Source organism: Salmo salar, chromosome ssa19, assembly GCF_905237065.1.
Source record: "Salmo salar chromosome ssa19, Ssal_v3.1, whole genome shotgun sequence".
NCBI lineage: Eukaryota > Metazoa > Chordata > Actinopteri > Salmoniformes > Salmonidae > Salmo > Salmo salar.
Window position 1 is genome coordinate 60108797 of NC_059460.1, and position 24641 is coordinate 60133437.

The 24641-nt window shown below is 41.6% G+C and overlaps 1 long non-coding RNA gene across 1 annotated transcript; it reads left to right on the forward strand.

Annotated features, from left to right (window-relative positions):
• The first annotated feature begins 8111 nt into the window (after window positions 1-8111).
• LOC123729019 (uncharacterized) lies at window positions 8112-20462 on the forward strand. The gene is made up of 2 exons (XR_006760753.1): window positions 8112-8166; window positions 14989-20462. It is a non-coding gene; the product is annotated as an uncharacterized lncRNA (long non-coding RNA).
• The last annotated feature ends 4179 nt before the right edge of the window (window positions 20463-24641 follow it).

The window sequence follows — 24641 nt, forward strand, 5'->3', positions numbered from 1 at the left end:
AACACTTATCAGATGAGTCCATGCAATTTGTGACTTGTTAAGCACATTTTTACTCCTGAACATCATGCTTGTGTAGCGTGGTTCGTTCTGCGTTGTGTACTTTTAATCAGGACACTGCCACAACTGGAATTATGATGGTTGAATCATGTTTATTGGTCCTGCACACGAAGAGACAACACACTATGTTAGCCCTCGGTGCAGTCACAGCTCTCGGGCACCTTGCTAGCTGAAGGTCCGGCCAAAAGAGCGGGAACTGCATACATACATTCAGTGCCCAACAGCACACTATACAATACAATAAAAATTATATACAACATATTCGGAACAAAATAAAAGACATACCTGCACACGAAGAGACAACACACAATATGTTAGCCCTCGGTGCAGTCACAGCTCTCGGGCACCTGCGTGAGCACATAGCAACTCACTCAAACACGGTCCCAAATACTCCCGAGTTACAATAGGTACCCTAATTAGCGAGCTTGGTGAAAGTTAACATAAATCTTTATAATTGTTCACATTGTAACAAAACATATAATTGCGTAACAGCACTTTATGTAACTTTACCACAGTTTTATATTGCCAAATTACGGCGCCAAGGACAACATACCTTGCTAGCTGAAGGTCCGGCCAAAAGAGAACGATAAAAGGGTCTGTAAGTACGGATAACCCGCGATGGACCAAACCAAAATATACAAACTTTTACAATTAGGTGTATTTACAATATAGATATCAAAAAATGTTTGTACACCAAAAAATAACATTAACTATGCTGCTGTAATTAAATAAAGAAAACACATTGAATTATTATTATTGTTATTAACTGTCACGTCCTGACCAGCAGATGGAGCTGTTGTTGTAGTTTTGGGGTCAGGACGTGGCAGTCTTGTGTGTGTGATTGTTCTGTGTTGGTCTTGTGACTCCTGATCAGGAACAGCTGGGGATCGTTGTTCCTGATTGGGAGTCATATATGTAGGAGTATGTTTGTCACTTGGTTTGGTGGGTAGTTGTTTTTGCACTGCGTGTTGTGTGCCTGCCAAACTGTTCCTGTCTTATATTTTGTTTGTATTGTTAAGTGGATGCTCTACTCCTTTATTTTTATTAAAGATGAGTATTCACATACCTGCTGCACCTTGGTCCATTTCCACAGAAGACAGCCGTTACATTAACTTATTAACATCCCCTCTTGACCTGGCCTACTTGAACTGTCCTTGCGTGCAACTTGGTGCATAATCTAGGGGAACAACATCACTCTACTACATTCACCCCCACTGTTTTACACTAGATTATAGGCACAAAACAAAACACATTACCTCGAAGGTAACAAAGCAAAGAAAGCAAAAAAAAAAAAAAATGTAAGAAAAAATTTTTCACACCCACAGAGCGACGGAGTAACCCAGTGTAGTCCCTTAAATCTAGACCCACAAATGGTCGATCAGCTGGAAAGCTATCCCGCGAAGGATTAGGAAAAATAAGAGGTAGCTAATCCCTTATTCAACCGTATACAAAAAAATGCCAAATACATTTTATGCTGATGAACTACACACAAAGTTACATGAATTGTCAAAAATATTAGACCAACCCACCAATCACTCTAAGACCCAGTTATATTACCATATACGCACAAAAAAAAATGAAAAGGTAGGCAATATCCTACCGTCACTGAGAAACCAAGAACGGTTTCATTTCCTGTGTAAACATAGTTTGGATTAACCTATTCACTGGCTTAATAAATCTACCTAGTCTAGTCCGAACACCCTCACCCAAAAACCTAGCAGGAATGTCACGGACAGCACTAACCGTGCTCAGAGGTCTAACCTCAGGTTGGGGAATACTACAACTCAGCCTATCCGGAGCCAGCACACTTTCAGTTACAGACTCAACACTAGTAGTGTCAGACGACTGATCAGAATCCTGGTAGATTGCCACAGACCACACTGACAAAGCATCTTCAACCAAGTTAACAACATCTGTTACAGCACCATCCCCACTGAATGGAGTTTCGCCATCAGAACTCATGTAGGCTTTGGGGATCTCTCTCTGGTCCACTTCTACTGAGCACACCTCACTCAAGGGGACGTCATATGGCCGTTCCACTTCACTTCCATCAACTGGGACTACACCATCCTCTTGGAATATCCTCCCAGAAGACTCAGGAAGGCTTGCTACCCAGTGGACAGTCCTTGCGTCACTCCCATCCATTTTGCTGGACGCTGCAGACATCTCAGAGAACACGTCACCACTCGATAGATATCCGTGACTCTCAGGTTGCTCCCAAGAAGGCAAAGGCAGAAAGTTGACTGGCATAATCAGGTTCCTATGCACCGTCTTGATGCGTCCAGTGGTAGGGTGCTGTATACGATATGTGTTCAATGAGCTGTTCTTCGCAACAACTATGTACACCGCACTGTCCCAGCGATCAGCCAGTTTCTTCTTGCCCCTCTCTCCCTTGTTAGCAAGTAGAACTCTGTCTCCCTTCTCTACCGAATGACCCTTCGACCGTCTGTTGTAGACCTCGGCTTGTCTCTTTTGTTGCTTACTTGCATGCTGCTGAGCCAATGTCATGGCTTCTCTCAGATCCTCACCCAAAGACTGGACATACTTATCCACATCGACCGTGTCCCCATCCAACAGCACACTTTCAAACATAACATCTACTGGCAGCCTAGGGGTGCGTCCAAACATCAAGAAGAAGGGCGGAAACCCAGTAGTCTCGTGAACAGTGCAGTTATAGGAGAATGTCAATGTGTTCAACATGTGAGGCCATTTAGCCTTGGACCTAGCTGGCAGAGCTCTAATCATCCCACCCAGCGTGCGATTTAGACGTTCTGCTTGACCGTTCCCCATGGGGTGATAAGGTGTGGTTTGGGACTTTCCAACACCAGATAACTGAAGTAATTCTGCAATAAGTGAACTTTCAAAGTTAGCACCCCTGTCAGAATGGATACAATCAGCGAACCCATAAACGCAGAAGAAATTATTCCAGAGAACACGAGCCACAGTCTTAGCAGACTGGTTTGGACACGGATACGCACATGCCAGCTTAGTAAAGTGAACAGTCACTACTAACACATCAATAGACTTGTTGTTTGAATCTTCTGCAGTCCAGAAATCAATACACACAAGTTCCAAAGGTGCCGTTGTCACAATGGAGACAAGTGGAGCTCTTGCTTCAGGCTCAGGTGCTTTACTCAACACGCATCTCTTACAGTGGGCCACGTATTCCTTGACATCCTTTTCCATAGAGTCCCAGTAAAACCGCTGTCTCGTAAGCCACAATGTGCGCTGCTGACCCTGATGACCAGCATCATCATGAACTCCCTTCAACACAAGGCCTCTCAAAGACACAGGTACAACATACTGGAATATTTTCTTCTTACTCACTGGGTGTTTTGAGACACGATACAGAATTCCTAACCGCGTGGTGAGTTTTCCCCACTGTCTTAGAGTATAAACTGTTTCATTAGCTTCAAGGACTCGCTCTCTCCTAGATGGGCGCCGGCCTCTATCTACAAAGAACATGACTCTGCTGATGACAGGATCCAGTGACTGGTTATCATACAGCTCCTTGTGTGTAAAGACAGGTAAAGGGCTCTGACCCATGGACATCAACTTCTCAAGGTGCTGCGCATGTGAAATGGCCCTCACCGTGGCACCATCATCCCATCGGCGGTGAGCATGGAGGACAGCAGACACCTCTTTACAGGAAACCAACCCACTGACATCGTCTCCAGCTCTACTTAACTCACTCCCAGGAGCCATAGACGTTCCACAGCCAGCCTCGGGCTGTTCACAGGAGAGGTGGAACATGTCTTGAACATCACCCACTCGAAGACCTCTGGCTTCCTCCAGCAGGACATCATATGGGATTTTTGTCAGTCGGTGCAAAACTGTGGAGCGAACAAATGGCTCTCTGCTCAAGGCATCAGCAACGACATTCTTGGGACCTGGTATGTACTGGATATCAAAGTCAAAGGGTGCCAGCTTTGCGACCCATCTCTGCTCGCATGCATCACGTCTCGGCTTTGTAAGAATATATTTGAGTGGATTGTTGTCGGTCCACACAGTAAACTTATGCCCTCGCAGCCAATGGCTGAATTTATCATGAATGGCCCATTTCATGGCTAGAAATTCCAGCCGGTGAGCAGGATACTTGGATTGTGCATGATTAAGAGATTTACTAGCAAAAGCTATTGGCCTGGCTATTGCCGTCCCATCTTGCACTTGGGATAGTACAGCTCCCAAACCACTAGTAGATGCATCCACAGAAAGTAAAAATGGCTGAGAAAAATCTGGATGAGCCAACAGTGCCTGGTCAACTAGTGCTGATTTCAAAGCTTCAAAAGCGAGTTGACATTCGGCAGTCCAGTCTGCAGCAGTGAGCCTGCGAGAGGGACCAGGCCTCCTCCTACCCTTGCCTCTCCTAGGCTTCTTCTGACCTGTAGTTAGCTGAAACAACGGCCTAGCAACCATGGAACAATTCTCAATGTAGTGTTGATAGTATACTACCATACCAAGAAAAGAACGGATTTTGCTAGGAGACGGAGTGACACCATCAGCTTCCATCATCTCGCTCTCAGTCACGTTCAAAATAGTTTGAACTTTAGCAGGGTCAGTGGCTACACCCTCCTGAGAAATGATGTGACCCAAAAACTTAACAGACCTCCTCAAAAACTTGCACTTAGACGGAGACAGTTTAAGATTGTGCTCCTGCAACCGCTGAAAAACCATCTCAAGTCTCTGCAGACTCTCTTCCTCAGTCTTAGCAAAAACCATCAGATCATCCAAATAACAAAGGAGACTTAGAAAGTTTTGGTCACCAAAGATGGTCAGCATCATTCTCATAAACGTAGCCGGGCTGTTGCATAGGCCCTGAGGCAACCGATTGTACTCGTGCAGACCTAAAGGAGAGGAAAAGGCAGTGTATTTCTTATCCTCTTCATGCAGTGGCACGTTATAATACCCTGACGTCAAGTCCATTGTGCTGAAGAAGGCATTACCTCACAGCGCGGCCAGTACATCAGCCTGATGAGGCAGGGGATGAGCGTCCTTTACAGTGCGTGCATTTAACCACCTAAAGTCAGTACATAGGCGCAAGTCCCCATTCTTTTTCCATACCAGCACCAAAGGTGAGGCATACTCACTGCTGGATTTTCTGACGATTTCCTTTTCCTCCATATCATCCAGTGTTTCCCTGAGTTTTTGGTAATGAGCTGGAGAAAGCCTACGATAAGGTAATCGAAATGGGCGGTCATCAGTCAGCCGTATGCGATGGCAGAACCCCTTTGCCTCACCACAATCTAGGCTATGTCTAGAGAACACTGTGTCATACTTCCCAATTAAATTGACAAGTTTATCCTTCCAGAACTGTGAAACTGGACACTCCTCAACAGACAGGCCTTGAAGTCCAAGATTGCTCAGTGTACTGTTGCCATGAACTACACTGCCACCAACTGAACTCTTAGCTGTCAGACTGCCGTGTGAGCTGTCACATTGAACTTTAGCCACGTTCTGGTAAGCTGCTTGCTGCTTGACATCATCAAAATCCTCTAATGCAATGCAAGGATACACATCCGCCACTTTAGCATTTCGTCTCAGAGTAACTGGTGATGTTGTTGGATTCACTATCTTCACAGGTAGCCATCCATCCCCCCCACAGAGGCGTAACTACTCTCCCCCACTAGTATGTGTCGATTCACACAACGAGACGTGCTGGGCTCGACAACAACAGTACTGCCCACAGAAAGTTTTGTCTTTGGGGGTAGGCGGCCCCACACCAGATGCTCACTCATGGGTTGGAGTGTTACTGCCCTCTTCAACTTAACGGTGCCTACTTTATCTGGGATAGAGTCTCCTCTCCATCTCTCCAGATTTGACAGAAGACGCAGGAAGTGGCTGTCATCGCACTGGCTAGAGGAACTTGGTGTACCCACCACCCGCCAGTAGCTGTCATTTGATTTGAACTGTCTAATCAAAGACTTCAACACATTAGTGCCCACAATGAGTTCATCAACCTGCCCATCTACAATAAGCACTGGGACTACATAGCTGAAACCATAAAGCTGAATTTTTAAATCACACATGCCCACTGGGCTAGTTTGCTTCCCACCACAACCCACCAGGATGATATCTGAAGGAGCTAGAAAGTTCCCCTCTACCACTCCTGCCTCCCTCAACCGAGGTACAATATCTGCGCGCAGAGTAGTAGCCATGGACCCACTATCTAACATCCCCTTCAGCTCAACTTTATCCTGTACTAGCACGGAGGTGTAAAACAAACTGTCATTCTGCGTAATTCTCATTGTGTTCTGAAAAATGACTGTGTTGTTCTTGGGTACCGACTCACAAAAGTAAGAATAAACAGATTGGATATCACCATCAGTGGAGGAAAAATAAGACTGCCCCACATTGCCCTCCTCAGAATGGAGGCATTCTAGTTTTCCTGAGACCTGCCAGTCTGTCCACATCCAGGGCTCTGTCGCTGCCCAGCCTCACTACAGTCAAAGCTCATGTGGCCCGGAGAGAAGCACTTGAAGCACAGCTGGTGCATCTGACAGTGAGCTTTGGTCCAGTGATTAGTGCTTCCACAGACGGCGCACTCACGCTGACGTTTGTGGAACTGTTTACTTGGCCCTCTGTTCACAGACTGAGTATTGCTGACCAGAGCCTTCTCTAACAAAGTCAAAACTTTCTCTAATGTCTCACCCTCAGATATAGATGGTGCCTGGTCTGGTTCACGGCCACATTGAGAAAAGGATGACAACTTAGGTCTGTTCACAGGACCCACTCCCTCCTGGGGGGAGTCAAAGACGGCAGCCACCTGCTGTGAAAGTTGTGTTCTACATGCTTTACGTTCCCTTAACAGTTCATCCAACTGATTCTGTACCTCACTGGCTGTCCAGTCACGAAGGGGTTTGCTCTTGAACACTTGGGCCAACTCTTTATCAGGACAGTTGCGTACAAACATGACTGCCAACTCTGAGCACTCATTGGGTAGGGTCCTGCCCTCACTCACAAGGTACTGTTTGGCTGCCTCTGCAGCTTTGTTAAGCCTAATCCAGAAATCTATTGGACCCTCATTAGCATATGGTTTGATTGAATAGAAATCAGCTAATGGCATACCTGAGCAGACAGTATCCCCAAAGTGTTGCTTGAGAACACTGAACACCGCCTTAACATCTGTGACAACAGGGTTGTTACGCATCCAGACTTTGGTCACATCCCGTGCCCTCCCCATGAGCCTAGACATCACCTCCCCAACATTCTCAGACCCAGTGTAACCCCTCTTCTCTAAGTAGACTCCCATTAACTCCTCCCACTCCAGGACAGAGTACTTATCTGAGCCATCACCCCTAAAGAAAGGTGGAGGACTAACATCGGACTTCACAACCAGATTCAGCTTGGACGCATCAATAAACGTTGACCCACACTGCTCAGGCAGGGGAAACTACAATAACAAATAACCCCTTTACTGGTCAGAACGTGACACCGTTGTTGTTTTTGCATCTTTTGTTCTGCCCATATCAGCCTCTGGATATACTGAGTCCTCAATAAAGAAGTGAAAAGAAATTAGATACATTTTATTTTAACTTCTTAAAGGTTATCGGATCGGTTCTCGGATGGGCCAGTACACACAGTTCTGTTATCGGGACCGGAAATTATTTTTATTATTATTGTGCAACCCTAGTCAGTAATGAACTTTTTCCACTCGGCCATAACCTTTTTATATGAAGAAGTCACGTCCCGGTCGTGGATGGCGTCCGAGAGGACTTCTGTCTGCAGCACAGAGAGGAGTGTGGCTATGCACTTGGGATATGTGAAATGAAAGGCGTAATAACACGCCATGAGATACGTCACGCTGGCATAGATGTTCTCTTTTGGGAAGGTGACCACAGGCATGGTTCCAATGGCCAGTAAGTACGCAGTTGGTTTCACAGATAATCACGACACGGCTGAAGAGTAGTCTCTCCTGAAGAAAGGTGTTGGGGTCTTCTGCAGACTGACACAAACACAAAGAGAAAAACAAATATGACCACAAAGACAATTCACACTCTTTGTATGTTATGGTTAAGTAATGAAAATTCTAATACATGCACACATTTCTTACCTCAAGGATGTGAAGCATAGCCTCACTTGCATGTCCTAACTTCTTCAGTGGAGCCACAGGTGATGGGAATATATCTGGTAAAGCCTTCATCATAGCGATTGAGTGCTTCACTGTTAAAAATGAAAATAGTTTCATTTGATTTACTGCAGTCAGTTATTTAAACAAAAATTAATCCGTTCATGGAATTCTCCATTGTCAACAGAGCCAGTAATTACCGTTGTCCAGCAGCGGTGGCTTCGTGACCTTTTTGAAAACTCCATAAAACTGTGCCTTGTTGTAAAAGGTCCCTCAGCAAGTCAGTTATGAACAAATTATTATTTTCAATGACAGCCTAGGAACAGTAGGTTAACTGCCTTGTTCAAGGGCAGAACGACAGATTTGTACCTCATCAGCTCAGGGATTTGAACTTGCAACCTTTCAGTTACTAATCCAACACTCTAACCACTAGGCTACCCTGCCACGCCTGAGTTAATCCATAACCTGACACAGACAGACAGACAGAGTAAGACTGTCTATCTAGCTGGAGACATAGGAAGCATTAGCCTGGTTACTACCAGACCGAATTCTCGATTTTGTACATCTCCTGTAGAGTTTTATAATGTCTCGCCTGGTTCTGTAGGCCTCTCAGTAGTTTCTGATGCCAGAAAACATCACAAACCCGACCAATTAACATTTAAAAATGTAGACTGAAATTAAGACCAGTGATTCCGCTGGTACTACCCCCCCAAACCTCTCATTCCACAGGAAACACTGAAGACTAAATAGTCACTTTGTTTCTAGTCCCTCATTTAGAGTAGTAGTAGAAGTTGCATTTATACGGAAACACTATACACTATTTCAATTTGTGTACTTACCACCCAACTGTTCAACCTCTGGGGTGCTGCATCTAGATAGTGGGGATCTCTCCAGGTCCCAGAGGAGGTGCCTGGTCTACACAGGTCTGATTCTTCACCCTGTATAAGACATACATTTATTCAATAGTAATTATAAAGGCAAAGAACACCACTGTAACAACAACCTAACAGCAAACACCAAAACAAGTACATCTGTAGATACCTGTATTGTAATGATGGCCAGGAAATGCTACTTTGATAACAGGAAACACTGTCTGCATGGTTAGATTAAATGTCTCCCAAATGTCAAAATCTAACATTACCTCATTTTCACCATGAGTAAATCTCCAAATGGTTCTCCTGAAGAAGTGCTCTGGACCGGGAAAGAGATCACGTAAATTCTCCTTAGAGAGGCTGGGCAGCATGTCTGTGCTTATATTAGCAGCTGAAAAACACATGTAACCACATGGTAAATAGTTAAGTAATTAGCAATAAAATCATAGTTTATAGACGCAAAGTGTCAGGTTGATATAGGTTATGATACATTTGCATACTGTCTTCCCTTTCCAGTTAATGCAGGAATGATTTACCAAGCTAGCTAATGTTGGCTAACAAAATTAGACTACTAGTATATCATTAACGTTGAAGTCAATTACTTTAAACCAAAACGCTAAATTGTCTCCCATATTGAAAACCTTACTGTGAGATTTGGCCCTGCATAATGGGGTGTTAAAGTTTAACCTATACCTTTAAGCTAATAAGTATTGTTGGGTTTTATTTCACTTATTAGATATGATGCATTACCATTTACAGTAGATGTAGGCCTAAGTATGAACGGACTGTAATGCACTAAGAGGTTTATATTGTATTAACATAGATTGAGCAACATATAATAGACATGACTAACTGGAGGGTTGCTGGCTAGTAGGAGTGTAGGCTGAGTAGACTCGTGACACACACACACACACACACAATGCCTGGTTGTGGGGTCGCTCAAGGACAGGTGTACTGGAGGGGCTGGTAGAATGGAAGCAGAAACTGTCCTAACTGTAGCATAAAAACAGGCACTGTCCTTGGGTGTCTGACTCTCGGGTACACACATGAAGATAAGCTAGAAGACAACTATGGTTGGCAACAAAGATGTGTCTAGAGGCTGGGACCAGCCTGCACGCCAACGATAGGATGAGTAAGTTTAAACCACGCTCATCCTCCCTCTGACAGGCCAGCAGTGAGCTGGAACTATCTCTGTCAGAGTATTTAATGAAGAACTTATGATGTCATTTTCAGTTCTCTGTTTGCCCTGCGGGGTGTTACAGTGAACCCGTATATACGGAAATTGCATTTGCCATTTATTAACTGCTGAATAAATATTGACATTAATATAAAATATAATTGACTCTTTGTTCCTATATCAGATTCGAACACATGCAGCCTTAACAATTTGGTGACCCCGACGTGATCTGAAGGAACTTCGCTGGAAACACCAGCCTTTTGGGCATGGCTGTCGCCGGACGGGGTCCTCTCACAAAAAGACCAGTCTTCAAATAACAGGTAAGCAGATACCTATTGTGATAACTGAAATTCTGCATATTGGCATTATCCAAATTTATTTTGTGAGATTACCAGTCTGGTGTAAGTCGCTAAAAATTGTAGAACCAACCTACAATATAATTATTATATATTATTATATATGAAAATTATATAGAAAATATAAAGGAACAATGGCGAATGCATTTTCAATTGGCCAATAAGAATGAATGATTAAGTGTGAGCGATTGAATTGTTATTAAAAGACTGACTCTATGTATGTATGAGATATGCAATAACTGTAAAAGGAGAATAACAGTTAAATGAATATGTGTGTGTGAGGGTAGACGGCAGCACAACCTCTGTGCGCGATGGAATATTGGAAATAAGATAAGTTCAATCGTGATCGAATTGAACGGCAATATTCCGGGTTTAATGTTTGAAACAATGTGTATTGGACATAAGATAAGTTCACTGGGCAAATGAGAGCTTGTATGAGTGAGTGAAAGTGTATACAGTCACATAAGGGATTATTACAACAACAACAAAAACTAGACCATTAATTTAGTATTACAAAACAAATTACTAGAGCTCAAGATATGGCCCAAATTGAGTAACGGACTCCCAGTCGACGGGGAGCCCGGTAGAATATTGGAAACGCTAAAACGAAAAACAGACAAAAACCTGTTCCGAGTGGAAGCAGGAGGGGGAAGCGCGTAAAGGCAACTTAAAAGAAGCAATGGAGAAGGCTCAATTAAAGGAGCAGAATAACTACAATGATAATTCAACAAACATGGGTAGTAAATCCTCAAAGGAGGTGCAGGAATTAACGGGAGATGAGCGATACATGGAGTTAAATGTTATAAAATAAATATTTATTTCGGTCCAATTTGGAGAAGGAAGTATGAATTTGATGGAAGTTTGGATGTGGAAAAGTTGGGACTAATGGTAAGAAAGTAGAAAGAGAGAGAGGCAGAGTCAACGGTCACAGGAGTACGTGCCTAATTGTACGACTACAGACATTGATAAATAGGGTTATTTGCGAGGACTGTCCATCAGTTCAATATCGCATTGGTGGTTCAGTGATAGAAGTCTCGCCTGCAATGTGAGAGACTCGGGTTCGCTTCTCAGCCTATGCATCAGTGGATACAACTTTTAGGTGCTGATTGTTATTCAACTGTTGGTATGTTTTGCCTGGAAAGATACGGTTGTTAGTGGTTGTTTAAGATATAAACCGAACGTTTTGATAGCTTGTTTAGTTTAAATTGAAGAGACAGTTACCGAAATCTAATGAATTATAATGAGCGGATAGGTTTGAAGGGAGTTGTATTAAGTTGTATTAAGTATTTTATAAATTTGGCAATTTAAATTAAATGCATTTCTATTAAGTCTCTCCCTCTCCATTTTGGGGGAAAGCCTCATGAAAAAAATATGGACAACCATCCAAATAACAAAGTAAACTCCCAGTCCAATATCCAAGAAAATATTTAAATCTGATCAAATCAGTCAAAAGTGATGATCCTAGTGAAAATGACTTATTTCTTTCACTTGACAGTTAGATGTGTGTAAAACCTAACAGTGTTGTATCAGCCAGGCATGCCTTCAACTTTGGTCATCAAAAATATAAACTCCCCCTTCATTTGTGCCCTTCCCTTAGAGGGAGGGGGGCAATTGATTATATTATTGGGAAATATATAGAGTTCAACTTATGATACAACTCAAGCAATAATTTATAAAAAAGCCTTTCTCTCAAAACATCAAATGGAATGGATATGTAAGAAAATGGTGCCGACAGATAGGGCTGCCATGCTTCTAGCTTACAAGCATTTCGCTACACCTGCAATAACATCTGCTAAACACATTGATTTGAGCTGTTTGGTTTTCCTGAAAACAGGTATGCACACACACAACATACTGTGACTTCAGTCCATTTTCCTATGACCCTGTGATGCAGCCCACTGGACAGGCCCAGCAAGGTCTTTCTCTTCATTGTGGCAGAGGTGTGTGTGTGTACATGTACAGCCATTGGGTCTTACAGACAAGCCATAGACTGACACTGCCCCTTCATGTCTTAGGAGGGGTGAGGATAGGGAGGGCACTTCAGATATTACTCCTCCATCCTTTAGTCTGTTTTTACCCCCTCCATCTTCCTTCCCCATCCCCCTATCTAGAAGGGGGCGTTTGAGTAATGTGGCCCCCACAGGGTGCCTCTGGGATGGTGTTGGGCACCTCAGAGGCACTGCCGTTGTATGCACTGGAGGTGGAGGGCGTGGAGCCCGACGCCAACGGCCCAGGTCCGGTGGCCAGGGCCTTGCGGAAGGGGGGCATGAGGAAGGGGTCTTGGGCCGGCTGCAGCACGTCGATGCGCTCCTCCTTGTGGTAGGCCAGGTAAAGGCGGATGAAGGCCTGACGGAGAGAGAGATAAAGGCACCGAAGTGAGATGTTTATTTGTTTTTTAGGGGGTAGATCAGCTTTAATATTGCATATAGATTGTGGCTTCCATCAATGTAATTGTCTGCATCATTTCCAATCCCCCAATAGACAGATAGATGGGTAGATACACACACAGAACCAGATAAACATTTGGACACACTACTCATTCAAGGGCTTTTCTTTTTTTAAACAATTTTCTACATTGTAGAATAATAGTCTACACATCAAAACTATGAAATAACACATTTGGAATCATGTAGTAACCCAAAAGGGTTAAACAAATCAACAAATACACTGCAAAAAGTCAGCTCTCAAAAACAAGGGGAAAAAAGCAATAAAATGCAGGAAATATTACTTAAAATAAGCAAAATTATCTGCTAACAGAACAGGAAAATTTTACTTGCCAAGATGTTTTAAACAAGTAAAAAATATCTATTCTCAAAGAACGCACAGATATCTTAAACCTAGTGCGTTTCGACTAAAAACAAGTAATTTGTCTGGATACAAAGAAAATATTTAAGAATAATTTTCTGAATATGTAGGAAGATGTTCTTAAATTTAGCAAATGCTAGTGTCATTATCTTGAAATAAGGCTGTATGTTTAGTAAATATATCTTAAAACCAGTACAGCTACACTAAAAACAAGTACATTTGCCTGGATACAAAGAAAAGATTTAAGAATTATCTTCTCAATATGTAGGAAAATGTGTTTAAATTTAGAATCCAATGCTATTGCAATCGTCTTGAAATAAGGCAATATGCCCAGGAATTTACAGAAAAATAGCATATTGTGCTTAAAATAATTAATCCTGACTAAGATAAATGTACTACTACAAGAAATGAGATTGGCTTGCTTAATAAACAGGCAGGGTGTTCGTTGTTTATTATAAGAAGGTTTAAAGCACTGTTATGTTTGGTATCTTCCCATTGGTCTTACATTTTCCCCTTGACCACCAATGGCTGTTTGTAACAGTCGTCGTACGTAGTGGACCAAGGCGCAACGGGTTGAGTGCTCATAGTGACTTTATTGAACACGTAACAAACAAAACAAGAACCCACTCGAACGAACAGGATTGCAGGCTAAACACACAGCTATGCAGCAACAACTTCCCACAAAGGGACAGGTGAAAACAGGCTACCTAAGTATGACTCTCAATCAGCAACAATGATGTGCAGCTGTTCCTGATTGAGAGCCATACCAGGCCAACAAAGAAATACACAACATTGACAGAACATAGAAATATGAAATAAAGAACATAACCCAAAAACCCCGGAACACTCTAACCAAACACCCCTCTACATAAACACATATACTAACAAACCCCGAACCACATAAAACAAATACCCCCCCTGCCACGTCCTGACCAAACTACAATAACAAATAACCCCTTTACTGGTCAGAACGTGACACCGTTGTTGTTTTTGCATCTTTTGTTCTGCCCATATCAGCCTCTGGATATACTGAGTCCTCAATAAAGAAGTGAAAAGAAATTAGATACATTTTATTTTAACTTCTTAAAGGTTATCGGATCGGTTCTCGGATGGGCCAGTACACACAGTTCTGTTATCGGGACCGGAAATTATTTTTATTATTATTGTGCAACCCTAGTCAGTAATGAACTTTTTCCACTCGGCCATAACCTTTTTATATGAAGAAGTCACGTCCCGGTCGTGGATGGCGTCCGAGAGGACTTCTGTCTGCAGCACAGAGAGGAGTGTGGCTATGCACTTGGGATATGTGAAATGAAAGGCGTAATAACACGCCATGAGATACGTCACGCTGGCATAGATGTTCTCTTTTGGGAAGGTGACCACAGGCATGGTTCCAATGGCCAGTAAGTACGCAGTTGGTTTCACAGATAATCACGACACGGCTGAAGAGTAGTCTCTCCTGAAGAAAGGTGTTGGGGTCTTCTGCAGACTGACACAAACACAAAGAGAAAAACAAATATGACCACAAAGACAATTCACACTCTTTGTATGTTATGGTTAAGTAATGAAAATTCTAATGCATGCACACATTTCTTACCTCAAGGATGTGAAGCATAGCCTCACTTGCATGTCCTAACTTCTTCAGTGGAGCCACAGGTGATGGGAACATATCTGGTAAAGCCTTCATCATGATGATGGAGGTTAAAAACTAAAATAGTTTCATTTGATTTACTGCAGTCAGTTATTTAAACAAAAATGAATCCGTTCATGGAATTCTCCATTGTCAACAGAGCCAGTAATTACCTTTGTCCAGCAGCGGTGGCTTCGTGACCTTTTTGAACACTCCATAAAACTGTGCCTTGTTGTAAAAGGTCCCTCAGCAAGTCAGTTATGAACAAATTATTATTTTCAATGACAGCCTAGGAACAGTGGGTTAACTGCCTTGTTCAAGGGCAGAACGACAGATTTGTACCTCATCAGCTCAGGGATTTGAACTTGCAACCTTTCAGTTACTAATCCAACACTCTAACCACTAGGCTACCCTGCCACGCCTGAGTTAATCCATAACCTGACACAGACAGACAGACAGAGTAAGACTGTCTATCTAGCTGGAGACATAGGAAGCATTAGCCTGGTTACTACCAGACCGAATTCTCGATTTTGTACATCTCCTGTAGAGTTTTATAATGTCTCGCCTGGTTCTGTAGGCCTCTCAGTAGTTTCTGATGCCAGAAAACATCACAAACCCGACCAATTAACATTTAAAAATGTAGACTGAAATTAAGACCAGTGATTCCGCTGGTACTACCCCCCCAAACCTCTCATTCCACAGGAAACACTGAAGACTAAATAGTCACTTTGTTTCTAGTCCCTCATTTAGAGTAGTAGTAGAAGTTGCATTTATACGGAAACACTATACACTATTTCAATTTGTGTACTTACCACCCAACTGTTCAACCTCTGGGGTGCTGCATCTAGATAGTGGGGATCTCTCCAGGTCCCAGAGGAGGTGCCTGGTCTACACAGGTCTGATTCTTCACCCTGTATAAGACATACATTTATTCAATAGTAATTATAAAGGCAAAGAACACCACTGTAACAACAACCTAACAGCAAACACCAAAACAAGTACATCTGTAGATACCTGTATTGTAATGATTGCCAGGAAATGCTACTTTGATAACAGGAAACACTGTCTGCATGGTTAGATTAAATGTCTCCCAAATGTCAAAATCTAACATTACCTCATTTTCACCATGAGTAAATCTCCAAATGGTTCTCCTTCTGAAGAAGTGCTCTGGACCGGGAAAGAGATCACGTAAATTCTCCTTAGAGAGGCTGGGCAGCATGTCTGTGCTTATATTAGCAGCTGAAGAACACATTTAACCACATGGTAAATAGTTAAGTAATTAGCAATAAAATCATAGTTTATAGACGCAAAGTGTCAGGTTGATATAGGTTATGATACATTTGCATACTGTCTTCCCTTTCCAGTTAATGCAGGAATGATTTACCAAGCTAGCTAATGTTAGCTAACAAAATTATACTACTAGTATATCATTAACGTTGAAGTCAATTACTTTAAACCAAAACGCTAAATTGTCTCCCATATTGAAAACCTTACTGTGAGATTTGGCCCTGCATAATGGGGTGTTAAAGTTTAACCTATACCTTTAAGCTAATAAGTATTGTTGGGTTTTATTTCACTTATTAGATATGATGCATTACCATTTACAGTAGATGTAGGCCTAAGTATGAACGGACTGTAATGCACTAAGAGGTTTATATTGTATTAACATAGATTGAGCAACATATAATAGACATGACTAACTGGAGGGTTGCTGGCTAGTAGGAGTGTAGGCTGAGTAGACTCGTGACACACACACACACACACAATGCCTGGTTGTGGGGTCGCTCAAGGACAGGTGTACGGGAGGGGCTGGTAGAATGGAAGCAGAAACTGTCCTAACTGTAGCATAAAAACAGGCACTGTCCTTGGGTGTCTGACTCTCGGGTACACACATGAAGATAAGCTAGAAGACAACTATGGTTGGCAACAAAGATGTGTCTAGAGGCTGGGACCAGCCTGCACGCCAACGATAGGATGAGTAAGTTTAAACCACGCTCATCCTCCCTCTGACAGGCCAGCAGTGAGCTGGAACTATCTCTGTCAGAGTATTTAATGAAGAACTTATGATGTCATTTTCAGTTCTCTGTTTGCCCTGCGGGGTGTTACAGTGAACCCGTATATACGGAAATTGCATTTGCCATTTATTAACTGCTGAATAAATATTGACATTAATATAAAATATAATTGACTCTTTGTTCCTATATCAGATTCGAACACATGCAGCCTTAACAATTTGGTGACCCCGACGTGATCTGAAGGAACTTCGCTGGAAACACCAGCCTTTTGGGCATGGCTGTCGCCGGACGGGGTCCTCTCACAAAAAGACCAGTCTTCAAATAACAGGTAAGCAGATACCTATTGTGATAACTGAAATTCTGCATATTGGCATTATCCAAATTTATTTTGTGAGATTACCAGTCTGGTGTAAGTCGCTAAAAATTGTAGAACCAACCTACAATATAATTATTATATATTATTATATATAAAAATTATATAGAAAATATAAAGGAACAATGGCGAATGCATTTTCAATTGGCCAATAAGAATGAATGATTAAGTGTGAGCGATTGAATTGTTATTAAAAGACTGACTCTATGTATGTATGAGATATGCAATAACTGTAAAAGGAGAATAACAGTTAAATGAATATGTGTGTGTGAGGGTAGACGGCAGCACAACCTCTGTGCGCGATGGAATATTGGAAATAAGATAAGTTCAATCGTGATCGAATTGAACGGCAATATTCCGGGTTTAATGTTTGAAACAATGTGTATTGGACATAAGATAAGTTCACTGGGCAAATGAGAGCTTGTATGAGTGAGTGAAAGTGTATACAGTCACATAAGGGATTATTACAACAACAACAAAAACTAGACCATTAATTTAGTATTACAAAACAAATTACTAGAGCTCAAGATATGGCCCAAATTGAGTAACGGACTCCCAGTCGACGGGGAGCCCGGTAGAATATTGGAAACGCTAAAACGAAAAACAGACAAAAACCTGTTCCGAGTGGAAGCAGGAGGGGGAAGCGCGTAAAGGCAACTTAAAAGAAGCAATGGAGAAGGCTCAATTAAAGGAGCAGAATAACTACAATGATAATTCAACAAACATGGGTAGTAAATCCTCAAAGGAGGTGCAGGAATTAACGGGAGATGAGCGATACATGGAGTTAAATGTTATAAAATAAATATTTATTTCGGTCCAATTTGGAGAAGGAAGTATGAATTTGATGGAAGTTTGGATGTGGAAAAGTTGGGACTAATGGTAAGAAAGTAGAAAGAGAGAGAGGCAGAGTCAACGGTCACAGGAGTACGTGCCTAATTGTACGACTACAGACATTGATAAATAGGGTTATTTGCGAGGACTGTCCATCAGTTCAATATCGCATTGGTGGTTCAGTGATAGAAGTCTCGCCTGCAATGTGAGAGACTCGGGTTCGCTTCTCAGCCTATGCATCAGTGGATACAAATTTTAGGTGCTGATTGTTATTCAACTGTTGGTATGTTTTGCCTGGAAAGATACGGTTGTTAGTGGTTGTTTAAGATATAAACCGAACGTTTTGATAGCTTGTTTAGTTTAAATTGAAGAGACAGTTACCGAAATCTAATGAATTATAATGAGCGGATAGGTTTGAAGGGAGTTGTATTAAGTTGTATTAAGTATTTTATAAATTTGGCAATTTACATGGTACATTTAAGGTCATAGACATTTCATAAGTGTGAAGCCAAACGAGAGATACAGTTGTAACATTGGTTTTAATCTTGCGATAGAGGAAAGGCAGAACGCTGTTTGAAAAGAGGTAATATTTTTTCCTACGAGTATGTGGCTGGAAGCGGTTCTGGTCTGAATAATGGAATCGTAAAAGTTTTGTGATAAATTCTGGTTATTGATTCATGGTATTGATTGTTTAGTAACACCAGTGAATTGAACATTGAATGGAAAAATATTAAGTCATTAAAGTGAATTACAGGTGGAGTTAATTTAATTTTTACAGGGATGGTGCACATTAAACACAGTTGTGTATAATGGCAGGGTATTCCTAGCAAACAGAATGGGCCAGTTTGCAGACAAACTGAAAGGGTTTTAAGGTTTTAAGCAATCTTGGGTCAAATTAGTCAAATAGTATGTTAAAATATGGGGTTTCATAGATTGAAGTACAGTATTTTATCCAAGGGTAGCGCATGTTCAATTAAGTTTAAAACTAATAATTGGGGGGAGTACAATGGAAGTATAAGCATTTTTAGGTTTTGTTTGTAGTTAACTTTTGGGTTTCTGAATCGGTGTAGTATGAGGAAATGCTGACCAAGTGGTTATTTTATGGAAAAAGGAGCTCTTTGGGGAAAAGTTCCTAGGGACAGGATATCTTAAAGGGGTATACACACATGGCATTTTGAAGTTTTGTTTTCTGAGTTTTGATTAAAGCACGTGAAATTATTTTAATAGGGAATGTTCTGGGAAATTGAGATACAAAATGTAGATAAAGGTACTAGCTTCATTTGTCTAATATAGTAAGAAACACGGTTCTGAAAAGGGGGTGGGACTTTTAACCCCTCTGGTGACTTTTCCTGTGTGGTCTGATCAGCCACATTGAAAAGCCATTTGGATGGTGAATTTAAGGTCATTGGTGATATTGATTTTAAGGGAATTTGTAGAACTGATAATTATGATGGAGTTAAAGTTCTTAGAGACAATTGATCATTTCAACCAATGAGAAGACTAAAAGGGCAAAGCCTTAGAATAAGGGTAGGCTTTCTTAAGTCTATTTTCCTAGAACAATAAGGGTACATTCATTTTCCTTTATGGTAGTTCAGATGTTTATTTTCCCTTAGGAAGTCAGCTGTGGTTGTAAGCAGTGGAAGAGATTTAACACAACAAGGCTGTGGAATTGATATACTAGTATTACTATATTTTGTTGTGAATAAGTTTAATAATGGTAGACTTATGTCAACAGAACAGGGATACATGACATCTGTAGGTGATCCAGGATTATTGAGGGTATCGAGATAAATTTAAGTAGATATGCAATATCTAGACAGGTTGATTTTTCTAAAGTTCAGGAGTGCAACCAAGGAGACAATGAGACATTTAGTCAATATTTGGAAACAACCATATTATGAGAAAAAGCTGGAGACAGATAGAAGGGCAGACAGAGAGATCCTCCCCTGCACTGCTGAAACCTTGAGGGTTGGGGAGTAGCAGGAAGAAAGGAGGGGGGCCAGCAGGAGTAGATAGGAAGAGAATTTGGTTCACTTAGCTTTAGGATATTAATTCATGGAGAGACTATCGGCTCCATTGGCAGGCATGTATTTTAGTTTTGATTTTAAGTTTATGTTTGGTAAATTCGCTAGGAGGAGATATGATCATTTTGTTGAAAGTAATTGTTACCCTAACTAAAAGGGCAATGAAAGCTTAGTTGGTTTCAGGTGTTAGACACTGAACCATTGCCCAGACACTATTCTGCACAGTAGGCCGAAATAGTAGCATTGACTAGAACCGGTGAAATAAGAAAGGAGAGAAAAGTTACTATTTACACAGACAAGCACATAGACATTTAAAACCATACAAAACAGCACAGATAAATCTTAAAGAAGATAAAACACTTGACAGAGAATTGTTACAGAATAGCCGAGGATGAAGGCCCCAGGGAGAATTGGACATGTGGAAAATGAAAGGGGGCAATCCTACAAGAGAAGGACTGACATAAGGATAATTTGTTTAGATATGCAGCAATATTTATACATGGCTTGAGCCATGTATAAATAGGGGGAGTATGGTAGAGCAATCGTTAGAGGCGATAGAACAGGTTAGGATAATTACTTAAACAAATTGTTTGTTGTAGAATATCCATTCCAACATTTGGAAATTGACTTATTGAACTATTCCGAATTGAGGGGAAGAAGGGGTGTTTAACAATAACAGATAAGTATAGCAAATGGGTAGAAGCGTTCCCAACTTACTTGGTGGACATGATTATGGTAGCGAGAATATTAGGTTAAGATATTATCCCTAGAGTTGGTTTACTGGGATCTATCTTTTTAAATGATGGATGACAGTTTAGCTAATCAGGTAGAGCCTATAGAATGCCAGAGTTAGAGATACCAGAACAGGTAGACATAGAAGTTGAAGAAATACTAGCAGAGCACATGAGAAGACTGTTTGTTAACCAAACCGTATGTCCAAGATTTTGTGTCCAACAGGTGAATTACAGGAGAAGGTGATTCACTTAGTACAATCAGGAGACTGGGTGTGGATCCAGTCCCTGAGGAGAAAAGACGGGAAGCAGCCCCGTGGGGAAGGTCCATACCAGGTTCTGTTAAACCACTGCCTTTGCCATTAGAAAAGCTGAGAGAGTCACTTGGGTCCACGTTACCCACTGCAAGGAGGTATGTACACATATGAACACTGCTGAACACACACAGAGTTAGGAGAAGAACCGATACCAACAGGGTCCGGGGGTTACCTCCTTAACGAAGATTTCCTATCCCGACCGTTCATCACTGTGTGTGCTCCTAGAGGTGTGAGTATGGGGTGGTACCTAGAAGAGAGACTAAGGGCAGGAGAGGGTTGGCGGTTTTTGGGAAGAGTAGAGACTCTAAGCTGCATCATAGTCTAATCTTTCTGATACATTCAGATCCACCACCTTCTGGTACTAATCATACGATACCGTTGTCATTGAGAAGAAGTAGAAGATAAACTATATAATACATTGATGAGTGACTTACAGAATAAGGAGTCAAAGAAGATCAAGATGTAGGATTTAAGGTAAACATTAAACAATTTCCTGGGAAAGCAGACAACTGTACAGGGACTGGGGGTGGCCAGGTAGAAGTACTCAACCAACCCACCTCGGTTCACCTTAACTCCTGATGAGTACCAGTGTTATAGATACAAGAATGGCACCGAGAACTAAGATGATTTTAATGGCTGAAAGTAATCGTTAATGTGACTGACTTAGGTTTGAAAGCACAGGAGAAAATGTGTAACCTCATAGCACCTATAACTGATGTAGGGTGGGCTAGTACCAGTAAAGGACGCATACGACAGAAATTACCACAAAGGGTGGTTAGGAACTTGCGCCCGGGGTTATTGGTCCAACCAGTTCGAGTTAGTCATCAGAGGCCAGTTATAGGAGGCTAAAGTAGGCACAGGAGGAGTTTTGACCAGGATGGGAGTAGCTTTGTCTAGATGGATGCTATTGGCATCCTCAGGGAAGTTCCAGATGAATACAAAGCTATGAATCAAATATGTGAAGGCTTTAGCACTACATTATTTTGGTGGTTGACAATAAATAAAAATGTGGATGGGATTAATGACATCTTTTATAATCAACAGAGATTCATGAATGAAACTGGGGATGCAGTAAAGAGGTTCTCTGACCAATTATCCGCCACCTCCCTCATGACCTGGTAAAATAGACTGACTCTCGATATGTTACTGGCAAAGGAGGATGGTGTAGGTAGAATGATTAGGTTCATTGCTGTACGTACATTCCTTATAACACAGCCCATGTTTGGGAAATGGAAAAGTGTTGTAGGAACTGTATTATGGGCAGCTTTCACCTGTATGAGTGTGTTTGTGTTGTGTGGTTGTTGTTTGGTCCCTTGTGCGAGAGGTCTCATTTCCAGGATTCTGGAGAGATTGATAACGGAACAGATGGGCAACCGGAATGATGCCTTTGATGGAAGTGACCCCAGAGGACACTGAATCCAGCTCTGGGCAAGGATCCTTGGTTTGCTGTTGAGGAAGTGGTTGAATAAAGCATATCCAAAATGTTCTTATATGTGTTGAATGTAGTGACAGGTGGATGTGAAGGTTTTAAGTTCTGGGACAAAGAGTCTGTCCCACACATGTTAGGTGTAGCCCCTGCCGCAAGGTCTTCTTTTTATATGTTTTGAATAATATGTTCTGAATATATCCTGTGTACTATTTGTCTTTCCTTATGTGAGGGTTTGAAGTTCCTGGGTGACTGGTAGTCAACCTAGTACAAGTTAGGTGTAGCCGGAAGGATGTGAGGGTTTTTAACTAATCATCTAATCATTAAATCGAAAATGTACAATGTTTTGGTTGTGACACCTTGCAGGTGTCAAAAGGGGGAATCTCAAAATTGTATGACATTTTTACTAATTATTTTTATGTTTTCTACTAATTCTGTTTTTATTTTTCAATTATTTTGTTAAATGACACCTAGTTGGTGTCAAAAGGGGGATTGTGAGATTTGGCCCTGCATAATGGGGTGTTAAAGTTTAACCTATACCTTTAAGCTAATAAGTATTGTTGGATTTTATTTCACTTATTAGATATGATGTATTACCATTTACAGTAGATGTAGGCCTAAGTATGAACGGACTGTAATGCACTAAGAGGTTTATATTGTATTAACATAGATTGAGCAACATATAATAGACATGACTAACTGGAGGGTTGCTGGTAGTAGGAGTGTAGGCTGAGTAGACTCGTGACACACACACACACACACAATGCCTGGTTGTGGGGTCGCTCAAGGACAGGTGTACTGGAGGGGCTGGTAGAATGGAAGCAGAAACTGTCCTAACTGTAGCATAAAAACAGGCACTGTCCTTGGGTGTCTGACTCTCGGGTACACACATGAAGATAAGCTAGAAGACAACTATGGTTGGCAACAAAGATGCGTCTAGAGGCTGGGACCAGCCTGCAAGCCAACGATAGGATGAGTAAGTTTAAACCACGCTCATCCTCCCTCTGACAGGCCAGCAGTGAGCTGGAACTATCTCTGTCAGAGTATTTAATGAAGAACTTATGATGTCATTTTCAGTTCTCTGTTTGCCCTGCGGGGTGTTACAGTGAACCCGTATATACGGAAATTGCATTTGCCATTTATTAACTGCTGAATAAATATTGACATTAATATAAAATATAATTGACTCTTTGTTCCTATATCAGATTCGAACACATGCAGCCTTAACATTAGTTAATCTTTGCTTGCCTAGTTAAGATTGTAGACAATGACTGACACCATCGATAATTTAGCTTCGCCGTCTTCGGCGCCATTTCTATTTATTTTCTATTGTCAATAGAAAGGGCGCCAAAGACGGCGAAGCTAAATAATCGATGGTGTCAGTCATTAGGGCACATTTACACCTCATTAACACTATTTCTGGCAATAAAGCACTCTCCATCTAACCAAAGTTCAAGTTTTTTCAACGAATGGCCGTTCGTGCAGTTATTAACTGCTAAAAGTCAACGTTACCTTGTTAAAAGTAGCATGCTAACTTGGTTTGCCAACTTTCCAATTCAAATGAACGTTAGCTAACGTTAGCTTGCTAAGGAGAAAGGTAGACGGGTGTAAACATATGAACATTACCTTTTAATTCTGCGGTTGATATATGGTCCATGCCTGGATATGTGTCATCCATTCCATCTTCATTCATGGTGTTGTTAGATGACTCAAAGATTTGGACCGTATTTGACTTTTTAGTTTTTTAGGCCTCCCTTATTTAGCTAGATAATGTGATGAACGTACGTCAGTTAAGCAATATCACACGAGAGGGAGTGCTGAATATCAGCACGGCTGTGAGTCGGTCATAGGTACGAGGCTGCAGGCAGAAGATAATAATATTCCGTATAGCAGCACGACCTCGAGTGTGATATTGCTTTTATACAACAGTTCTACAAGCGCAATTTCTTAGTTAACAGTAAT